Source organism: Lemur catta, chromosome 1 (genome assembly GCF_020740605.2).
Source record: "Lemur catta isolate mLemCat1 chromosome 1, mLemCat1.pri, whole genome shotgun sequence".
Lineage (NCBI taxonomy): Eukaryota > Metazoa > Chordata > Mammalia > Primates > Lemuridae > Lemur > Lemur catta.
The window spans coordinates 158936771-158959494 of NC_059128.1; positions in this window are offsets into that span (position 1 = coordinate 158936771).

The following is a 22724-nucleotide window of genomic DNA, read 5'->3' on the forward strand; positions in this document are numbered from 1 at the left end:
ATGGCACAAATGAAGAAGTAGGTTACTAAAACAATAGCCACGAGTGGTGGGGTTTGATGATATATGGACTTCACCTGCTCTGGAACCAAAGCCTATAATAAAGTTTACAGTTTATAAAACACAGTCTTAAAATATTTATGTGGCTCTGTAGGTGAATTGGATCTGTTTTTCCACTATGCATGTAATCATGCTGGACCAAAAGCACTGACCTTTATAAAGGAAAAATAGAGCTTGTACTAAGCTGCTCAATGAATTTGATGCTCTATTTGAATGAGAATTTTGTGTTTTGGGGAGAAATTGGTGGAAATAGGGAAACGGTAAGAAAGAGGTTTGGCTCCCTTAACTTATAGAGAGCAATGGACCTTCTGCACATCCATAAAATGTTGGCTTTCCTCTAAAGCAGCACTGTCCTACAGAAATTTTTTCAATGATGGAATATTTTCTATCTGCACTGTCCAATATGGTAGCCAACAAGCTATGTGTGGCTATGAGCACTTGACATATGACTGGTCTGACAAAGAAACTAAATTTGGAATTTTATTAAATTTATTTTAAGTAGTCACATGTGACCAGAGATGAACATATTGAGCAGTACAGATTTAAGTATTGATTTTAATCCGTTATAGCTTATTGAATTCTTTATAAATGTGTTGAAAACTATGCACCCCTTCTACCTAGAAAAATGCCTAATACAAACACATACTTTCCGAATGTTCACAGATGATCTGAATCACATCTGTGGATCTGTGTACACTGAGGACATATATTCTGAAGTGAGACCCTTTGGATTTGAATTGTGGTCACGACAAGTATTATGAATCAAATTAGATAATTTCTTAAAATGTGTTCCCTCATTTGTAAAAAGGACCTATTAATAATACGTACTTCATAGACTTGTGAGAATTAAATGAAAAAAATTATCACTCATCTTAATAATTGATTGTGTGAAAGAAATTATAGAACCATTTAATGACATAACTAGAAGGGACCTTATGAATTCTGAGTGTATCAGAATTCAGAGAGCAGAGCCACAAATATGTATTATGGGAATAGGGTATATGTGATAGAAATTAGACCTTATGGGGATATGGGAGGAGGTGAAAAAGGGAAGGTCTACAAGGGGGAGGTAGGAAGATCAGAGAAATAGTTACTAACCATGTTGGTGTGAAGCACTGGTAGGTGGACAAGTTAGAGTTTGTGAGAAAATTGCAGACAAGTATCTCTGGATAACTAAGTAGGGTCATAAGGGGAGAACTTGTTGGGAGGCCTATAATTACTGCTCCTTCTGATGAAGCTTGTGCCTACGTGTAATTAGTACCTCTATGCATTTGTAATCAAGTGCATGGTCGTGGGCTTGGGGTTACTGTTAGTTGACAGGACCAGCAATTATGAACTCAGAGTGGGAGGAGAGTGAAGATAAACTGGAGTTCACTGGATGCTCTGGTCTGCTGTTTTTGTCTCTGACTACCCAGTTTTGTTTTGTTTTTTTGCCCCCCAAGAGTAATGGCTCTAGATTTATTTCCACCTTCCAAATCTTACACAAGTTCCTTCTTTGGCCCAAAGTATTCTGGAACTACACAGGTAATGGGATTCTGGGAAAGACAGCTTCCAGTCTCAGACAAGTTGACAAAACACATTGAAGCACATTGTCCAGGCTTCTTACTTTATAAATAATTTTGATTTTATCATTTATAAATGATAGTGATTTTAAAATCAATTATAAATAATTCTATAAATAATTAGACATAGCTAATCTGTACTCTATATTTTATAGGTTATTTTCAGAATGCTCTACAAGTGATTGGCACAAGAACGCCCAATGGGAGGTTATGATCAGAACATAAGTTGTCTCATCCTCACTATGCGGAAGCCCCTTTCTACCTGTGAACAAGCTCACAAACATGCCCTGAAGCAATTGTATTGCTCTTACTCTTAATGCTGAGGAGAAAAGATAAAGGCTGAGGAACATTTAAGGACAGTTCACATTTCCATTCAAAGACAGTGACTCAAGTGGAACCAGCCAAATGATCACTGGAGTACACAGAAAAAGCTCAAGGCTGAATTACTCACAGGGCTTTGATGTCTCTGTGGATCATTGGCTTTTGGCTAAAAATCAGGTATATCTTCATAAAATAAAGGATTGTTATTACCTTCCTAGCAAATAGGACTGAGGAAATGCATTGTACTCACATTTACCCACTGTGCTAGCTAAGAAGATAAATTAATCACCATTCTTTTGTGAAAAACTTATAGAAATAATGGTTTGTAAGCAAATGAAATGCAAGAGAATTATTTATGTAACAGAGATATTTGTTCTCACAAATTGTCAAAATATAAATAGCTGCCTACCTGTTGGATTTTCCTAAGGCTGTGCTTCTTTGCTTTTATCAACTTTGTGTATAATTTATGAAGGCAGATGTATCAGATTAAAAAATGATAAAGAAAATCTGACTTACCTAAAAGGAGAATTCAGAGATAAGCTTGTGACTTTTAAAATATGCTGAATCAGAAGGTGTGATAATATAAAATTTACCTGTTTTCACCAAAAAAAATCAAAATTGCTACATAAAATACCTCATACTTAAAAATTTATCACAAAAACTTTACGAAGCTAGTATTATAATGCCTATGCTACACAACAAAAATTTGAGACCCAAGAAAATGTAGGAACTTGTTCACATTGTTGTCCAAGTTGATGGTGAAGATGGGATGAGTTTGCCTTGGTTCTAGTCTGGAGATTTATTTAATCCTAAGGTAGTCTAAAAATAAATCTGTCCTTACTCTATAGCTTAGAAAATTCAAGTCTTGCTTCAGCCATGTACTCCAAGTTCCATGTTTCATTTCTATATATAATTTGAGGAGAAATATTAAAAGGGGCTCAAATAAATTAAAATAAAATTGGCTAATACAAGAAAAAAATCTGATCAAGAATCACACTCCTTTAGTGGTATACACCATCAGACAAGCACTATAATTATCCTTTATTAGGTACATGATCAAATTAAGTTCCTCTTTTATCAGTGTTTTCTATATTTTCATGACAATAAACAACATAGGTGGGACTATATTGTCACTATTATTTTTGCTTCTTTAGTCCCAACAGTACCTTAAAGAGGTGATTAATAAACATTTTTCTTTATTCAAATAACTTCTATTTTCAGCTTTATAACCACATGTATAATTAACTCATTAACATCTGCCCTTGGATCAGTTCTGGACATAGGAAATATGGACTGTCCCAAGCTGAAATTTTCACTGATCACTTCTTCCTGCAAATCATTATTTTCTTATAGTCCCAATCTGAGTTAATTCACCCCAATTACCGAGAAACTGAAACCAGAAACCTGGGACATGGTATAGTTTAGCAAAGGATGGAAACCCTGGGTTTGGCTTCAGCTTTGGACGACTTTAAGAACTTTGCCTCTAATCTATACCTTTGATGTCTTCTCTTTTATCCCCTACATTTTATTTGTGACAAGATCATTTCATTTTCTCTTGTTAAAAATTTCCTTGTTCATCATTATCACTGCCTTGGTTTCAAGTCTTTATAGTCTCTTCTTTCTGACTGGTTAAGCTGTAACCAGTGTCTACAAACCACCTCAGCCATCTATCTCCACTCTTCTTTGACATATCTAATCTTTCTTTTATTCTATTGTCCTCCCATAGACCAGGGATTTTTAAAACTTAAATCAAGTATTTCAGAGTTGATTCTCAGGTCCAGATAGATACTCTTATAAAATGTGAATGGATTCTAAATAGAGCTTTCAGGAGTTGAACAACTTTATTTTCTATAGTAGATATAGTTCTTCTATAGCCCCTATTCACTATCATTTTAAGCTTTTATTTCTCCTTCATTCAGTAAGGAAAATTTGTACATAAGTTTAAACATAGAATTTTCTAGGATTGGAAAGAATAATATTTAAAGCCAGAGGACCTATATTTTAGCACTACATATACAATTTTCTAAATATGAGTTCTGAATAATTTATCCTTCTTAAGTCTAAGATTTAAAATGGAGATAACTTAATACCCGATTCAGAGTATTATGTGGAAAATTTGATGTGATAATGTAAAAAAAAGTGATCTATGAATGATTGAGATCAAGGAAAAGAGTGGCCATTATTATTTCCTTCTGAATTTGTTGAATAAAGGATTGTTTGCTCTAAGCTCTGGAAGTTATATGTATGATATCATGATGATTTCTTCAATAATATCATCTGATATGGCCTATCTGCAAAAGCCTCACTAGAAATTGAGGAGATGTAGTGTTTACCAAGTAACTGTGTATAATTTTGCATCTCATAGTGACTACATTAAGGTCCCAAAGTCCTTTTACACATGATATCAAGCACAAATCTCTTTTTTGGAACCAATTGTTTACTACTAGTGTCAGTTTAATCACAAGCAAGGAATCAGATGGCAATTTGGCAAGCAGAATTAATTCTCAGCAGGTTTGTGAAGATTGGAGGATTCTATGTTCCATGACTGTTCCTGGTCATTTCAACATCTTCAAAGAAGGGATCCTAGAATGCATCTAGAATCTATCAAAGTACCCACCTGAAACCTGGGCATGAATGGAAGAGCAAGGCACCACCATGAATTTTTTCTCAACTGCCTAGCAACATGAAGGAATGAAATTCAATAGAAATCAGAAAAGGATGGGTGGATAGAGACGGAAATATTCATTCCCAAACGGAGAGAATGATGTAAGTGAGCTTCCTTCTTTTCTTTCAAAACTACCTAATCCCAAAATGGATTTGGAGAGTAATTAGGAATTAGGAACAATGGAATGCTTAGTAGGATAAAAGGCAATGGTTTTCTAACTCAAAGAGTTGTACGGGATTTGGGATGAGGAAAGAAAAACTTTTGACTCTGGTAGGTCTTTTGAACTTTTGGTGCTTTTGGCTGTTTTTGGCAATAGCCTTCTTCAGCAACAAGGGATCCTCTGGTTAGAACTTCCCCTGTATTTTGTCTGTTGGGTCTTTCAGGATTCCTCTGGGAACACCAAATGGATTTCAAGACTGTGAGAAACCCCAATAATATGTACCCCAATGCTATCCCAACCCACATAAGTGCCTTCTCCTCCACTCACATCATTTTGACCCTGTAGTATGCCACAAAGCTGCCCCTGTTAGTGCATGGCTTCCTGACTTCCATGTCATTTGAATTCCAGGAGTTTCTTCTTGAGAGAAATGTAGGTAATTGATAAGAGTACTGGCCATCTCTGGATCTGAGCCACAACATTTACATTTACTAGTTTCATAACATTAAAAGTCATAACACTTTTGAAATGTACAGTATGTCAGGAATAAATTCCCTTTCCAGGATCGTTGGAAGGAACACAGTAATATAGGGTAGTGGCCAGGTGCAGTAGCTCATGCCTGTAATCCTAGCACTCTGGGAGGCCAAGGCAAGAAGATCGCTTGAGCTCAGAAGTTCAAGACAAGCCTGAGCAAGAGCTAGACCCCATCTCTACTAAAAATAGAAAAATTAGCTGGACATGGTGGCTCAGGCCTGTAGTCCCAGCTACTCGGGAGGCTGAGGCAGGAGAACTGCTTGAGCCCATGAGTGTGAGGTTGCTGTGAGCTAGGCTGAGGCCACGGCACTCTAGCCCAGGTGATAGAGTGAGACTCGGTCTCAAAAAAATAAAAATAAAAATAAAAAAATAATATAAGGTAGTAAGAATTTTTTTAATCTGTAAACTCAGATACACACACACATTTTAAAAATTAGCACTTTACCTTACCAATCTTCTCAATAAATTAGTTATATTATTCCTGGTACTCCTGGTATAGGCCAGAGTTTATTTATAGAAGATATATCATGTACTCATATAAAAATATACTGCAAATATTATACCTATGTAGATACATATTTGCTACTGCTCAGAATTTGCAGGCAAACAAGGACAACACAAGATCTTCATGGGTGAGACTAGGATACAAACTCATAGTGAGTCTAGCAGGAAATTATATTAAAGAACTCCAAAAACCAGTTCAATCTAGCAGCATAGGGCACATGCTGAGCTACTTGCTACTCAGTTACAAGAAAAAAAAATGTATGTTTATTATCTTTTGAGATCCTTTGGCTTTTCTACCTATCCAGCATGTCCTGGACTCAATGGGTCACCAAAATATCTATCAAATATTACCCTATCTCCCCTATTATTTCAGTTCCTTTTGAGGCCACCTTTCTTTTAAGCTGATTAACTTTTGTTTTCTTTTCATGATCTCTTTCCTACCAAGGTGGCACAATGTGAATCCCAGAAACAGTCTTTTTTTCTGGGAATGCCACTTGTATTTCTAGTGCCTGTTAATTGTTGAGAATTAGTTAGATTTGTTAACATATACAAAAACAAATGGCTGGCCTGGCACAGTGGCTCATGCCTGTAATCCTAGCACTCTGGGAGGCCGAGGCAGGTGGATCGCTTGAGGTCAGGAGTTCGAGACCAGCCTGAGCAAGGGAGAGACCCCTGTCTCTACTGAAAATAGAAAAATTATCTGGCCAACTAAAATATATATGTAGAAAAAATTAGCCAGACATGATGGCACATGCCTGTAGTCCCAGCTACTCGGGAAGCTGAGGCAGTAGGATGGCTTAAGCCCAGGAGTTTGAGGTTGCTGTGAGCTAGGCTGATGCCACGGCACTCACTCTAGCCCAGGCAACAGAGTGAGACTCTGTCTCAAAAAAAAAAAAAAAAAAAAAAAACTCAAAACAAATGGCAACATCCATATGACATCAAAAAGATGTCACACACCTAGGTACATTCAAAAAAGCCATACTACTAATACTCAGTAGTGGTAGCATGGTTATTTTTGTGTGTTCAGATTGCAAAGAAAGTACTAGATTTAAAAGTGTTAACAACAGCTGGTTTTGGCATCTCCATCATGCAGAAATGTACATAGTATGGCTGAAAAAGAATCTAACTCTCATAGTCCTAAATGGGTTTCCAACTTTACTTTAGTGCACGATGTTTGTTTGTAAATAATGTATGTACCTTTTGGTAAGTATCAGTTACTAAAAATTTATAAAATGCAGTTTTAATTATATGTATGTCCAATTGAGCAAGCAAGTACACTATTTACTTAATGTAATGTACACTATCTACCATCAGTGTGTGATGATGCCAAAGGATGTACCAGTTACTCAAAGTAAGAAAGAGACAGGAAACTTTACCTGATTCCTACTCTGAGCCAGGCACTCTGCATTTGTTTCTCATTTAATTCTTGCAATTATCCCTTAACACCATAGATATTATCACCACTGTGTAACATATAGGAAAACTGAGGCTTCAATACTTCAAGTAACTTGCCTAGGGTCTGGAATTTAGAACCAGCACAAATCATTTTCAAAAATTCTTTTCTGTCTACCTTTATCGAACTAGGCTCTGCTCAAGAGGACCTTACAGGTTAATGAAAAAAAGAGAATCAGTACACATGAAACAATTAATTAAAAAGTAGCACACAGTAAGATTTATTTGTGTGGCATCAACTATATATATATAAACTTGCTAAGGAAAAAAATCTATGAATAATGAAAAAAGGTGTTATTCACAGATCTGGCACAAATGTGGGCGTACTCATTTAAATGTCAGCCTAATTCAGGGTTGTTTACCTGTGAATCTGACTAGTGTTGCATTAGTTTCTATGGCTACTGTAACAAATTACCACTAATTTGGTGCCTTAAAATAAGAAAAGTTTATTCTTTCACAGTATTGGTCAAAGTGTTTGCGGGGCCATGCTCCCACTAATGGAAATCCATTCCTGGCCCTTTCTAGCTTCCCGTGGCTGCCAGCATTCCTGGACTTGCTGCTGCATCACTCCAATCTCTGCTTCTGTGGTCACATCACCTTCTCTTCTATGTCACCTGCGTAAAATCTCCTTCTTCCTCCCTCCTATAAGAATATGATACTGCATTAAGGGTTCACTTGAATGATGCAAGCTAATCTCTCCATCTAAGATCCTTAATCACATCTGCAAAGATCTTTTTTTTTTTTTTTGCCATATTATGTAAAATTCCCAGGGTCCAGGAAGTGGATTTTTTAAGGGGGAAGTGCACTCTTTATACCTACCACACGTGTCTTGACAAATAATTACAGAACTCTTTAACAGAATGAATAGGAAGAAAAGTTTGAAGCTGCAGTACATTCTGTTGGTTCCACACACAAAGCCCTTACCCAGGCCGGTGGACCCTTCCCTGCTGATGTGAGGGTTGGGTCCTAACTACTAACAGCTGCCTGCTCCTCTGGAGAATGATCCTCAGCTAACAGGAGATGCCTCACTCCCAGCCTGAGCTGATGACTGGCTGATACAGGGAAACCACAGGCCAGCTCTGCTGTACAAAAAGAGTAACTAAACATGTTGACTTAAATATATTAGTCTTGAATTAGACTAATAAAATTTTTCAGGTAGGAAACCAAATTTGTATCTAGCAAACAGAAGTATTTCAGTCCACCTTTTTTTACTGATTGAAATTTTAAAGACAAATAAAAATTCCAAACATTCACATTAAATTACAGAATTGAAATAAATTAAGTTCTGTTTCTTTGTCTTTATTACCACTAGTAAAGTGTTATTATTATTTCAGATTTCCTATTTAAATGAAGGACTACATAGCCCCTCCATGATAGAAACTTTGCTCAAAGTGAGTACAAACAATTCTATCCTTTACCAACCAGCTCTCAGAATGAACACATGTAGTTTGTTCTGCATGTGTTGGGAGCCTCTGTATAAGTGGGAATATTTCAAATTCACTTGTGTGTAGAATATAATACTATTAAAGGATAATTAATAAAAAATACAAATTTGAAGCTTATGTGCATATCATAAGGACTCAGCAGAAATTGAAACATTTATCTAAATTTAGAACTTTAGGAGTAAGAATTGCAGGTGTTTAGTGTAATGCAACTGATCTTTAGCAGGCTTTATTTTGCTTCTAAATTATTTTCAGACAATCATATCCCTTATTGTCTGTGTCCAGAGCAGAATGCTTCTCCCCACCCTCAGTCTTATCCTTGGTATTTCCTCAATTAGATAAATAGGAGAGAAAATTGTGTCCTATTAATCGATAGATGATTTTGTCCAATGAAACACAAATTCTAATGATTTTTAATTAAAATATGATGAAAAACAGTTATATGTTAGAAGAAAATGGAGTAAAACAAAATTAAAGATTTTTTTAATTTCAGCATATTGTGGGGGTACAAAAGTTTAGGTTACGTATATTGCCCTTGTCCCCCCCACCCCCTGAGTCAGAGCTTCAAGCGTGTCCATCCCCTAGACGGTGCACATCACAGTCATTATGTATGTATACACCCATCCTCTCCCCCGCAAAAAAGATTTTTTTTACTACATAATTTCTCATACCTTTAACATGCAAAAATATATTATAACACCTTAATGAAAACTTTCCCAGACTTGTTTTTAAACATGAAATCTTTTGTCCCAGAGCATCTGGAGAGAATAATGTTCCAAGGATAACACTTTGGAAAACACAGCTGTAGTGGAATTTCGTCCAGTTTATAAATAATAACAAGAAAGTTTGCTAGTGCCATTACTATTTAACATTTGTCTGTAACTTCTAGTCAAAGCCAAAAGAAAAGAAAAGAACAAGTAATAAGTAGAAAAAGTGAATGAAAATTATTGCAATGATGTCATAATCTCCATGTTTTTTAAAGCCCCCAGATGATTAACTGTAATAGAACTAATAACAAAGTTCAGTAAAAAAAACTAATTAGAAAAGCACCAGACTTCCTATATATCAGTAAAGTCCAGATAGAACTTACAATATATTGAAATTTCCTTAATATAAATATATGCAATGTATAGAAATAACCAATTCTAATGGGGAATGGCTGGAATTCACATAAGCAAAGCTACAACACTTTCTAAGATCTATGAAAACTTAAATTAATGAAGAAATATAGCATTTTTCCTGGATGGAAAGATTAAATATTGAAAAAGATGTTACTTATGCCCCAAATAATTTTACATTGTCCACCATCTCATTAAAAATATCAGTGGAAAATTATTTGGAATTTGACAAAATAATTTTAAGTTACTTGGAAAAAATTGGAGAAACTACTTTGTAGAAGGGAAATAAGGAGCTTACACCATCAGATGGTCATAAAATGTATCAATTATAAAAAGACAACAATTAAATGAGTAATTTATAGTTATAACACAGGATAGATCAATGAGCTAACATAAGCAGTTCTGAAAATGACCAGAGGATATGTAAGAATGTAATATATGATATATAATATGTGATATAATACAAAAAGCATTACAAAACAACAGAGCAAAGACATGGAGATATTTCAAAAAAGGCTAATCTTCATTTGCCTGTGAATTCTGACCAGCAGATAGATATTTATACACTTATGCAAGGTATAGTCTCTACACATAAAAGAGAGGCTATGCTTAGATTATTGCAAATATTTTGAGAAGGTGGCAAAGGAAATTGTTAATTTATTAAAGCATATATAATATAGCTATCAGTTTACAGATTAAAATTTCCTTTATATTAATATATTCTCTCTCCTCAATAACTTTGGAAGATACAATATAAGCACGCACATACACATACACCCCCCACACACAATTTAGACCTTTTTTCCCTAGCTTTTTTGAGGTATAAATGATAAATTAAAAATGTATATATTTAAGGTATACATCATGATGTTTTGATATATGTATACATTGTGAAATGTTTACCACAATCAAGTTAATTAACGTTTCCATCACCTCACATAGTTTCCATATTTTTGTGAGTAGAATACTTAAGATTTACTCTTTTAGCAAATTTCACATATGTAATACATTATTAATTGTAGTCATTATGCTGTACATTGGGTCTCCAGAACTTATTCATCTTATAACTAAAAGTTTGTACCCTTTGACCAATGTTTCCCCCACCCCCAACCCTTGGTAAACACTCTTCCCTGTGAGTATGAGTTCCAGTTTTTTACATTCCACACATAAATGAGACCGTGTAGTATTTGTTTGTCTATGACTGGCTTATTTCACTTAGCATAATATCTTCCAGGTTCATCCATGTCCTCACAAATAGCAGAATTTCCTTCGTTTTTAAAGCTGAATAATATTCCTCTCTCTCTATATATGTGTGTGTGTGTGTGTGTGTGTGTGTGTGTGTGTGTGTGTGTGTATATGGGGGTGTGTGTGTATGTATACATATATATCTTCCATATTTTCTTTATCCACGCATCTGTTTGTTAGCATTTAGGTTGATTCCTTATCTTGTCTATTGTGAATAATGCTGCAATGAACATGGAAACATAGATATATCTTTGACATACTAATTTTACTTCCTTTGAATATATACCCAGAAGTGGGATTGCTGAATCATGTGGTAGTTTTATTTTTGATTTTTCAAAAAACTCCCATACTGTTTTCCAGAATGGCTATACTGATTGATGTTCCCAACAACAGCGTACAAGGTTTTCATTTTCTCCACACCCTCATCAACACTTATCTTTTATCTTTTTTATAATAGCCATACTAACATGTATGAGGTGATATCTCATTGTGGTTTTGATTTGCATTTCCCTGATGATTGGTGATGTTGAGCACTTTTTCATATACCTGCTGGCCATATTTATGTCATCTTTTGAAAACTGTTCAGGTCCTTTGCCCATTTTCAATTGGGTTATTTTTTGTTTTCGTCTTTTTTTTTTGCTATTGAGTTGTATGAGTTCATTACATATTTGGGATATAAACTTCTTATCAGATATATGGTTTGCAAATATTTTCTCCTGTTTCATGGATTGCTTTTTAATTTTGTTGATTGTTCCTTTGTTGTGAAGAAACTTTTTAGTTCAATGTAGTTTCATTTGTTTATTTTTTCTCTTTTGCCTGTGCTTTTGGAGCCACATCCAAAAAATCGTTACCAAGAACAATGCCATGGAACTTTTCCCTTAAGTTTTCTTCTAGGAGTTGTATGGTTTTAGGTCTTACATATAAATCTTTAATCTATTTTTAGTTGATTTTGTGTAAGGTATAAGTTAAGGATCAAATTTCATTATTTGCATGTGGATATCCAGTTTTTCCAACACCATTTATTAAAGAGACTCTCCTTTCTCCATTGCATATTCTTTGTGCTTTTGTTAAATATTAGTTGATGATACATGTATAGATTTATTTCTGGGCTTTCTATTATCTTCCATTGGCCTATGTGTCTGTGATTAATGCCAGTAACATGCTGTTTTAGCTACTATACCTTTGCAGAATATTTTGAAGTCAGGTAGTGTGATGCCTCAAGCTTGCTTCTTTTTGTTCAAGATTGCTTTGGTTATTCAGGATCTTTTGTGGTACCATATGAATTTAGGTTTTTTTTTCCTATTTTCTGTAAAAAATGAATTAGAATTTTGATAGGAATTGCATTGAATAGATAGATTAGTTTGAGTAGTATGGATATTTTGACAGTACTAATTCTTCTAACTCATGAACACAAGATGTTTTTCAATTCCTTTTATTAATGTTTTATAGTTTTCAGTGTAAAGACCTTTTACCTACTTAGATAAATTTATTCCTAAGCACTTTTGATGATATTTTAAATGGATTATCTTCTTAATTTCCTTTGGAAAGTTTGTTTAGTGTATAGAAATAGAACTGAATTTTGTATGTTGACTTTGTATCCTGTGAATTTACTGAATCATAACTTAGGCCTTAATCTTGAAAAATATACCAAAATCAATCTAGAAATTAAAGAATTCACTATAAAAATAAGTAAAAATAACTAGAAGAAAATGTAACAAAACATTTAAATGATTATGTCATGGGTAAAAATTTTTAAGGAAGAAATAAATCAAGAATTTATATTTATCTGTATAGCCGGGCATGGTGGCTCATGCCTGTAGTCCCAGCTACTCGGGAGGCTGAGGCAGTAGGATCGCTTAAGCCCAGGAGTCTGAGATTGCTGTGAGCTAGGCTGACGCCACGGCACTCACTCTAGCCCGGGCAACAAAGTGAGACTCTGTCTCAAAAAAAAAAAAAAAAAAAGAATTTATATTTATCTGTAGAATAATGAAAAGATACAAAAGTAAAAATTAAATTTAAAATAAAAGATCTTTGAATTTGTATCTCTAAAAACATACTCCTATAAATCCGTATCATGAAAACAATATCATGCAAAGGTTTAGAAAGTCAATTCAAATACAAAAGCATATAAATGGTCAATTAATAAATTTTAAAAGTCCATCCTCACTTGTAGATAGAGAAATGGAAAAACATGGGAAATAAAATGAGCTCCTATTTTTCATCTATCAAATGGACACAGGCTAGAAACAGTAATGATAATCAAAGCTGTCCAGGCGAAGTTAAGAATAGCCACTGATGAGAATGTAATTTGCTACATGTGACCTGGAGGCCAATTTAGCAATATGTATCAAGAGCTTCAAAAAGGTTCATGCACTTTGATGTAGTAATTTCACTTCTAGGAATCTTTGTTAAGAAAATAATATGTGCAGATACAGATATATGGTAAGGAGATTTATCCAAGTAGAGTTTTTTCTCCTTTGTGTGCATCTGTATATGTGTGTGTGTGTGTGTGTGTGTGTGTGTGTGTGGTGTGGTGTGTTTCGGAATAGAAAAATTTTGGAAATATCTCATATGTTTAGAAAAAAATAATTATTTAAAAATATATGATACATTTATGTGATGGATCATTATACAGCTATTAAAATCATGTCAAAGAATATTTTTGACTTAAGAACATAATATTAATATAATGAAAGATTGAAATAAAAAGCACACCAAACTTATTCAAACATAAAACAAAGAAGATTGTGTTTACTGAGCAGAAGCTTTTTAATTTGATCAGTTCCCATTTATTTATTTTTGTTGTTATTGTGATTGCTTCTGGGGTCTTCATAAATTCTTTGCCTAGGCCGATTCCTATAAGAGTTTTTCCCAACATTTTCTTCTAGAATTCTTATAGTTTCATCCCTTAGGTTTAAGTCTGCTATCCATCATGAATTAATTTTTGTGAGAGATGCGAAGTGCGGATCCTGTTTCAGCCATCTACATGTGGCTATACAATTTTCCCGGCACTGTTTATTGAATAGGAATTCTTTACCCCAGTGTATGTTTTGCTTCGTAGTATAGCTTGAAGTGTGGTAAAGTGATGCCTCCCAATCCATCAACACTGATACACACAAATGAAAGTAAAATTCAAGGGAAATCAAGTAGGTGGGAGGGGAAAGGAGGGGATGGGCAAATTTATACCTGATGGGTACAGTGCACACTAACTGACTGAACGACACACTTATAACTTCGACTCAAACTGTGCAAAAGCAAATTATGTAACCAAACATATGTATCCTGTAAAATTCTGAAATAAAAAAAGGAAACAAAGAAGAAAGAAAAAACACATTACTATATTTAAAAATAATTTATTGTTCTTATACTTTTCTGTAATTTCTAAGCTTTATAGGCTGAGCACATAATAACTTTATAATCAGAAAACAAATATTCTCTTTCATATAAATGTAAATTTTTCTAGTCAAATAAAGGAATTTGAAAACCCAAAGTATAAAATAATACCCCAGATGTTACATTATATTTTCTAGCACTGAATTCCTAACAGTGGCGATATAGAATGGTTACATTATGGTGATGTCACCAATATTGAGGAACAGGAATCTTCTTACTCTCCCTCCACATAGGAATGCACCAAATAAACATCTATCCATGGATCAATTCCTTCTGAGGAAAGTCAGAGAATAGTCAAGGGATTCCTACCCACTGGGCAGCTGAGAAAACATCCACATTGAGTAGGTAGGAGAAGCCAAGGCACACTCCAGCATAGACCCTGCCTTGGGCACTGCACCATAAAATTGAGAAAGGAATACCCAACACCCAGTTTCATCCTGTGAAGAGGGTTTAGACCTTGCACATAGGACTCTAGCCCCACGTTTCTCAATGATTTGACTCTTAGCTTGCCAACCACAGGAACAGAGGAGATTAGACACACGTTTCCCTCTGGGTTGCAGGAAGAAAAGCAGCAGTTTTGTAAAGTCACTCAGCACTTCCAGAGACTTCACCCCCTGGAAACAAAGCAGAGAAGGGGATTTTAAAAACACAGCCCTCTGTTTCTCCCCAGAAGTGGCTTGCAAAACACCCCTCCATGACAGCAAGTGACCTGGTTTCTAAATAACTTGTACTGGGTAGTTAAAGAGATAGTTAATGATTAACCTGCCACCAGCCTGGGAAAAATTTGCACCCACACCAAGCACCTCAACTCTTAGAACATATACCTAACTGACTGCATCATGAATCTCCTAGCTCTGAGAGCAGAAGGGACTGGCATAAACATATTTCTCTAGACCATGGTAAAAAAAATTGGTGGCATTATATGGGTGCATGGGCTCTTAAAGGTATTGTATTCCCCCATGAGAGGTGCAGAGAAGGAATCTAATAAAACCTCGACTTGTCCGTGTTTCATCCCAGAAGGGGTCTAAGACATACATTGAGAGCCCCAATTGTTAGAGCCACCTCTTGAAGGCATAGGAGTCTGTTTTGGTCCCAAAACAAATAAGTAGCTTTAAATGAGTGCCCAAACATTTCCAGGGGCTATATCCACTTACAGTAATGCAGAAAAGAGACAAGAACCTACAGCTCTCACGTTCTATCTGGGAGGGACTAATGATATACATTCTCAGTGGCTACTTGATGGCCTGCCTAGTCTCTAATAAACTTGCATGGGGGAGCTAATGGAGCAAACAATCAAATATTCTGAAATCAGTAGCCAGAGCCAGAGCTCAGCCCTACATGAGACCACTCTTCCTTGGCTTGCCTGAGACATAAGTCTAGGCCCAGCCAGTATTTCTCAAAGGAGTCTAGCTATGCATTGGACACCACAACTTCCATAGGTCCCACCTAAGGGATAGTCTCCTTAATGACCTATTTCTAGACATTAAGGGAAATTTATGATTCTGAATGATCCAAGACCACAGAATAGAAAGAGGTGGATATATAACAATCTCATTCCCAGCAGCTATGCCTCCAAAATCAGCAGGGGTAGTCTGAACATGAGTACAAGCATTTGCCACAGACCCTCTCCCTGGATTAGTCCAGAGAGAGCAGGAGATAAATACCACATCCTGCCTCCTTGTGAAGATAGCAGGAATTGAAACTCACATCCAACATCTCAACCTTTCCAGCTACATCTAAAGAGCCTGGCTTCTATCATACCAGCCTCATGGTATGGATAAGATGGGGGTATATTCTAAGCTCTACGGAGCCACAAAAAACAGAGATAGTAGTCTGAACAAACAAAATGATTAGAGAGGCACCTTAAAATCTCTGTCTGGACAGGTTGGTAAAAACCTTCTTCTACACAAGACCAGTCTAACAAGATGGAGAGGTAGGTGTCTTATCTAATGTGCAGAAACCAACACAGAGAATCAAGAAAAATGAAGAAACAGAGGAATAAATCTTCAGAAAACAAACTGAAAGAAGTGGAATTTTGTGATGTACCAAACAGGTAATTAAAAATAATGGTCATAAAGTTGCTTACAGAGGACAAGACAGAAATGCAAGAACAAATTGAGAACTTAAAAAGATGGAAAGTATAAAAAAGTAACAAATAGAAATCATACATAAGCAAAATGCTATAATCAAATTGAAAAATTCAATAGAGGGATTCCACAAAAGACTAGGTCAAGCAGAAGAAAGTGTCAATGAACTTGAATACAAACCACTGGAAATCTTCCAATTTGACAAGTAAAAAGGAAAAAAGAATGAAAAAGAGTGAAGCTAGCTTAAGAGACTCATGGCACACCATCAAGCAAAGCAACTTAGGCATAAGTGGCATTCCATAAGGCAAACAAAGAGAGAAATGGACAGAAAACATATTCAAAGAAATAATGGCAGACAACTTCCCACTCTGGGGAAGGAATTACAATGCCCAATTCAGGAATCCCATAGGACACCAAATAAGATGAACCAACACCCACACCACAACCTACCACAGTCAAATTGTCAAAAATTAAAGACAAAGGGAAAGTGTTGAAAGCAGCAAGGAAACAGTGAATCATTATGTATAGGGGAACCCCCTATAAGATTATCTGCTGGCTTCTCAGAAGAAATTTGGCAATCCAGAAGAGAGAGAGGTGATACATTAAAAGTACTAAAATAAAAAAAAAAACTGTCAATCAATAATAATATACCAAGAAATCCTGTCTTTCAAAATTGAAGGGATAATAAAGACTTTCTCAGACAAACAAAAGCTGAGAGAGTTTATCACCATTAGACCTTCATTAAAAACATGCTAAAGGAAATTCTACAAACTGAAGGATGAAGACACCAATTGTTAACACAAAATCATATGAAAGCATAAAACTCACTGGTAAAAATAAGTACATTATCAAATCCAAAACATTCTAATACTCTAACAGCAATGGTTAAATCAATTATATCTCAGTATAAAGGTAAAAAGGCAAAACTACTAAAAACACTAATGCTATAATAATCTGCTAAGAAATACACTTTATTAAAAAAATGTAAAGTATGGCCAGTCATGGTTACTCAGGCCTGTAATCCTAGCATTCCTGTCTTGAGGACAGGGTGGGAGGATCCCTTGGTCTCAGGACTTTGAGAACAGACTGAGCAAGAGCAAGACCCCATTCCTACCAAAAAAAAAAATAGAAAACATTAGCCTGGTGTGGTGGTACATGCCTGCAGTCCCAGCTACTTAGGAGGCAGAGGCAGGAGGATCACTTGAGCCCAGGAGTTTGAGATTGTGCTGAGCTATGATGATGTGATTGTATTCTAGCACAGGGGGAGAAGGGAAAGAGAGAGACATTGCCAAAAAAAAAAAAAAAAAAGGATTGTAAAGTGTGACATCAAATACATGAAATGTAGGAGAAGAGGGTAAAAGTGGATAATTTCTGTATGTGATCAATATTAAATGATTATTACATTAAATTAAACTGTTAGAAGATGTTTTATGTGAGCCTCATGATAATCACAAAGTGAAAGCCTATAATAGATACACAAAAGATTAAAAAAAAAAAGCACACCACCACAGAAAGACATCAAACCACAAAGGAAGAAAGCAAAATAGGAAGAAGGATAAAAATAAGACCTACAAAACAACCAGAAAACAATTAACTAAATGGCAAGAGTAAGATCATCCCTATCAATAATAACCTTGAATATAAATGGATTAAATTTGTCAATTAAAAGATACAGAGTGGCTCAATGGATTTAAAAAAAAGAGCCCTAACAATATGCTATCTACAAGAAGTTCACTTCACCTCTAAGGACACACATAGACTGAAAGTGAAGGGATGGAGAAAGATATTTAGTGTAAATAAAAACCAAAAGAGAGCAGGAATAGCTATACTTATATCAGATAAAACAGACTTTAAGTAAAAAACTGTAAAAAGAGACAAAGAAGGTCATTATATAATGATAAAGGGGTCAACTCAGCAAGAGGATAAGACATTTGTAAATATTTATGCATCCAACTCTGCAGCACTAAAATGTATACAGCAAATATCAATAGAAATAAAGGGAGAGGTAGACTGCAAAATAATAATAATTGGGGACTTCAACACTCCGCTTTCAACTGTGGACAGATCATCCAGACAGAAATCAACAAAAAAAACATTGGAGTTAAACTACACTCTGAACTAAATGGACCTAGTTGACATTTACAGAACATTTTATCTGACAGCTGCAAAATGCACATTCTTCTCCTAAGCACATAGAACATTCCCCAAAATAGACCTAGACCATATGTTAGGACACAAACCAAGTCTCAAAAAGTTTTTTAAAAATTTGAAATTATATAAAGTATCTTTTCTGAACACAATGGAATAAAATTAGAAATGAATAACAAAAGGAACTTTGAAACTATACAAATACATGGAAATTAAACAACATCCTTCTAAACAGCCAATGGGTCAATAAAAAAATTAAGAAGAAAATTTAAAAATTTTTTGAAACAAATTAAAAAGAAAACAGCATATGAAAAACCTATAGGATATAGAGAAATCAGTCTTAAGAGGAAAGTTTATAGCAATAAGCAGCTATATCAAAAAGATAGAAAGACATCAAGTAAATAACTTAATTATGCACCTCAAGCAACTACAAAAAGATTAACAAGCCCAAAAGTGATAGAAGGAAAGACATAATAAAAATTATAGAAGAAATAAATTAAATTGAGATTAAAAAACAATACAAAAGATCAATAAAACCAAATGTTGGTCTTGGAGAAGGTAAACGAAACTGAGAAATCTTTAGCTAGACTAACTAAGGAAAAAAGAGATAAGAGCCAAATAAATAAAATCAGAGATGAAAAAGGAGACATTACAAGTGATACCACAGAAATGCAAAGGGTCATTAAAACAACTTTATGTCAGCAAATGGAAAAACATAGAAGAAATGGTTCAATTCCTAGACACAAACAACCTACCAAGATTGAACCATGAGAAAATAGAAAACCTGAACAGACCAATAATGAGTGATAAGATTAAATCTCATTACAAAGAAAAGTCCAGGATCAGATGGCTTTACAGCGAAATTGTGGTAAACTTTTAAATAAGAATTAATAATAATTATTCTCAAACTATTCCAAAAAATTGAAGAAAGAAGGGAATTTTTCCAAGCCCATTGTATGAGGCCAGCATTGCACTGATACCAAAACCAGACAAGGACATAACTTTTTTAACTATAGGCCAATATTACTGATGAATATGGATATAAAAAGTCTCCAACAAAGTATTAATACTAGTAAACTGAATCAAAAAGATAACATACTGTGATCAAGCAGGATTTTTCCAAGAGATACAGGGACAATTCAACATATATAAATCAATAAATGTGATAAATCACCTAAACAGAATAAAAGGCAAAACACATGATTTTTCTCAATAGATCCAACAAAGTATTAATACTAGTAAACTGAATCAAAAAGATAACACACTGTGATCAAGCAGGATTTTTCCAAGAGATACAGGGACAATTCAACATATATAAATCAATAAATGTGATAAATCACCTAAACAGAATAAAAGGCAAAACACATGATTTTTCTCAATAGATGCAAAAAAATCATTTGATAAAATTTAACATCTATTCATGATAAAATCTTTCAATTAATTAGGTATAGAAAGCAAGTACCTCAACACAATAAAGGCCATATGACAAAGCCTAAGCTAATATCATTCTGAATAGGGCAAAGCTGAAAGCTATTCCTCTAAGAACTGGGACAAGACTAGGTTGCCTCCTCCCGCAACTCTTATTCAAATATAGTACTGTACCAGATCAATTAGACCAGAGAAAGAAATAGAGATCATTTAGAAAGGAGGAAGTCAAATTGTTTGTAGACAGCATGATCTTATATTTAGAAAAACCCAGACTCAACAACAGCAAAAAGCTATTAGAACTCATAAATCAGTTCAGTAAAATTGCAGAATACAAAATTAACATGCAAAAATCAGTAGCATTTCTATAGACCAACAGCAACAATCTGAACAAGAAACCAAGAAGGCAATCCCATTTACAACAGCTATCAAAAAGAAATTACCTACGATTGTATTTAACCAAAGATATTAAAGATCTCTACAATGAAAACTATAAAACACTGATGAAAGAAATTGAAGAGGACACAAAAACATCAAAAGATATCTCATGTACATGGATTGGAAGAATTAATATTGTTAAAATATCTATACTTCCCAAAGTGGCCTACAGATTGAATGCAATTCCTATCAAAATAAAAATGACATTCTCCACAGAAATAGGAAAAACAATCTTTAAATTTATGTAGAACCACAAAAAAACCTTGGATAATCAAAGCAATCGTGAGCAAAAAGAACAAAGCTGAAGGCATCATACTACCTCAATTCAAAATATATTACATGCTGTAGTGACCAAAATAGCATGGTCCTAGAATGAAAATAGACACATAGACCAATGAAACAGAACAGAGAACCCGGAAATAAATCCATGCATTTATAGCCAACTGATTTTTATCAAAGATACCAAAAGCATACAGTGGGGAAAGGAGAGTCTCTTCAATAAATGGTGCTGGGAAAACTGAATATCCATGCGCAAAAGAACAAAACTAGATCCCTATCTTTTACTGCATGCAAAAATCAAATAAAAATGTATTAAAGACTTAAGTGTAAGACCTGAAACTATGAAACTACTAGAAGAAAATCTTAGAGGAAACTCTTCAGGACATTGGTCTGGGTAAAGATATTTTGGGTAAGACATCAAAAAAAAATAGGTAAATGAGATTAAAAACTAAAAAGTTTTTGCACAGCCAAGGAAACAATCAACATAATGAAGAGAAAACCACAGACTGGGAGAAAATATTTGCAAACTATCCATCCAACATGAGATTAATAAACAAAATATATAAGGAACCCAAACAAATCAACAGCAAAATTACAAATAATCTAATTAAAAATGGGCACATGATCTGGACAGATATTTCTCAAAAGAAGACATGCAAATAAATGGTCAAGAGGTATATGGACAAATGCTCAACATAGCTAATCATTAGGAAAATGCAAATCAAAACAATGATGAGATATCATGTCATCCCAGTTATAATGACTATTATCAAAAAGATAAAAAACAACAAATCCTAGCGAGAGTACACAGAAAGGGGAACTATTATACACTGTTGGTGGAAATTTAAATTAGTATGGCCATTAGGAAAAACAGTATGGAGTTTTTTTCAAAAAACTGAAAATAGAAGTATTGTATGATTGGGCAATTCCACTGCTATGGGATTCAAAAGAAAGTAATCAGTTTGTTGAAGAGATATGCATTCTCATGTTTATCATAGCACTATCACAATAGTCAAGATAGGAAGTCAATCTAATAGTCCATCATCAGATAAATGGATAAAGAAAATGTGGTATATATACACAATGAAATATTATTCAACTATAAAGAGGAAAGGAAATCCTGCCATTTGCAGCAACATGGATGAGCCTGTAGGACATTATGGTAAGTGAAATAAGCCAGACACAGAATGACAAATACCACATGTTCTCACTTATACATGGGAATTATAAAAGTCAATTTCACAGAAGTAGAGATTAGAATAATAGTTACCAGAGGCTGGGAAGGGTACAGGGAAAAGAGAAGATAGAGAAAGCTTGGTTAATGAGTACAAAATTACAGTTACATAGGAGTAATAAGTTCTAGTGTTCTATAACACAGGCGAGTGACAATAGTTATCAATAATTTGTTGTATATTTCAAAATAGCTAAAAGGGAGGATTTTGTATGTACCCAACACAAAGAAATGATAAATGTTTGAAGCAATGGGTATCCCAGTTACCCTGATTTAATCAATAATACATTGTATTAGTATACATGTATCAACATATTACATATACCTCAAATATGTACAATTATTATGTATCAATTAAAAATTTTAAAAAGACAAAAATACCCCTCTATCCCTAGAAAGAAACAGAAAACATAATAACATAAAATCTAAAAAGGAAACAAAAAAGTTCACTACATAAAAGTATGTTTTGAGGAAACAATTATAATCAATTTATATATGAAACCTTTAAGCAAAGTATATTCTGGCTGAATGATTGATTGAAACATTGCCTCAGAGATCCAATGTCACATTTGGGCATTATTTTACAAATAGAAGCTTTGAGTTTTGCCAATCTGAATTTAAAATGTCATCTTCATTAGCATCACCTACAAACATGTCATTTATCCC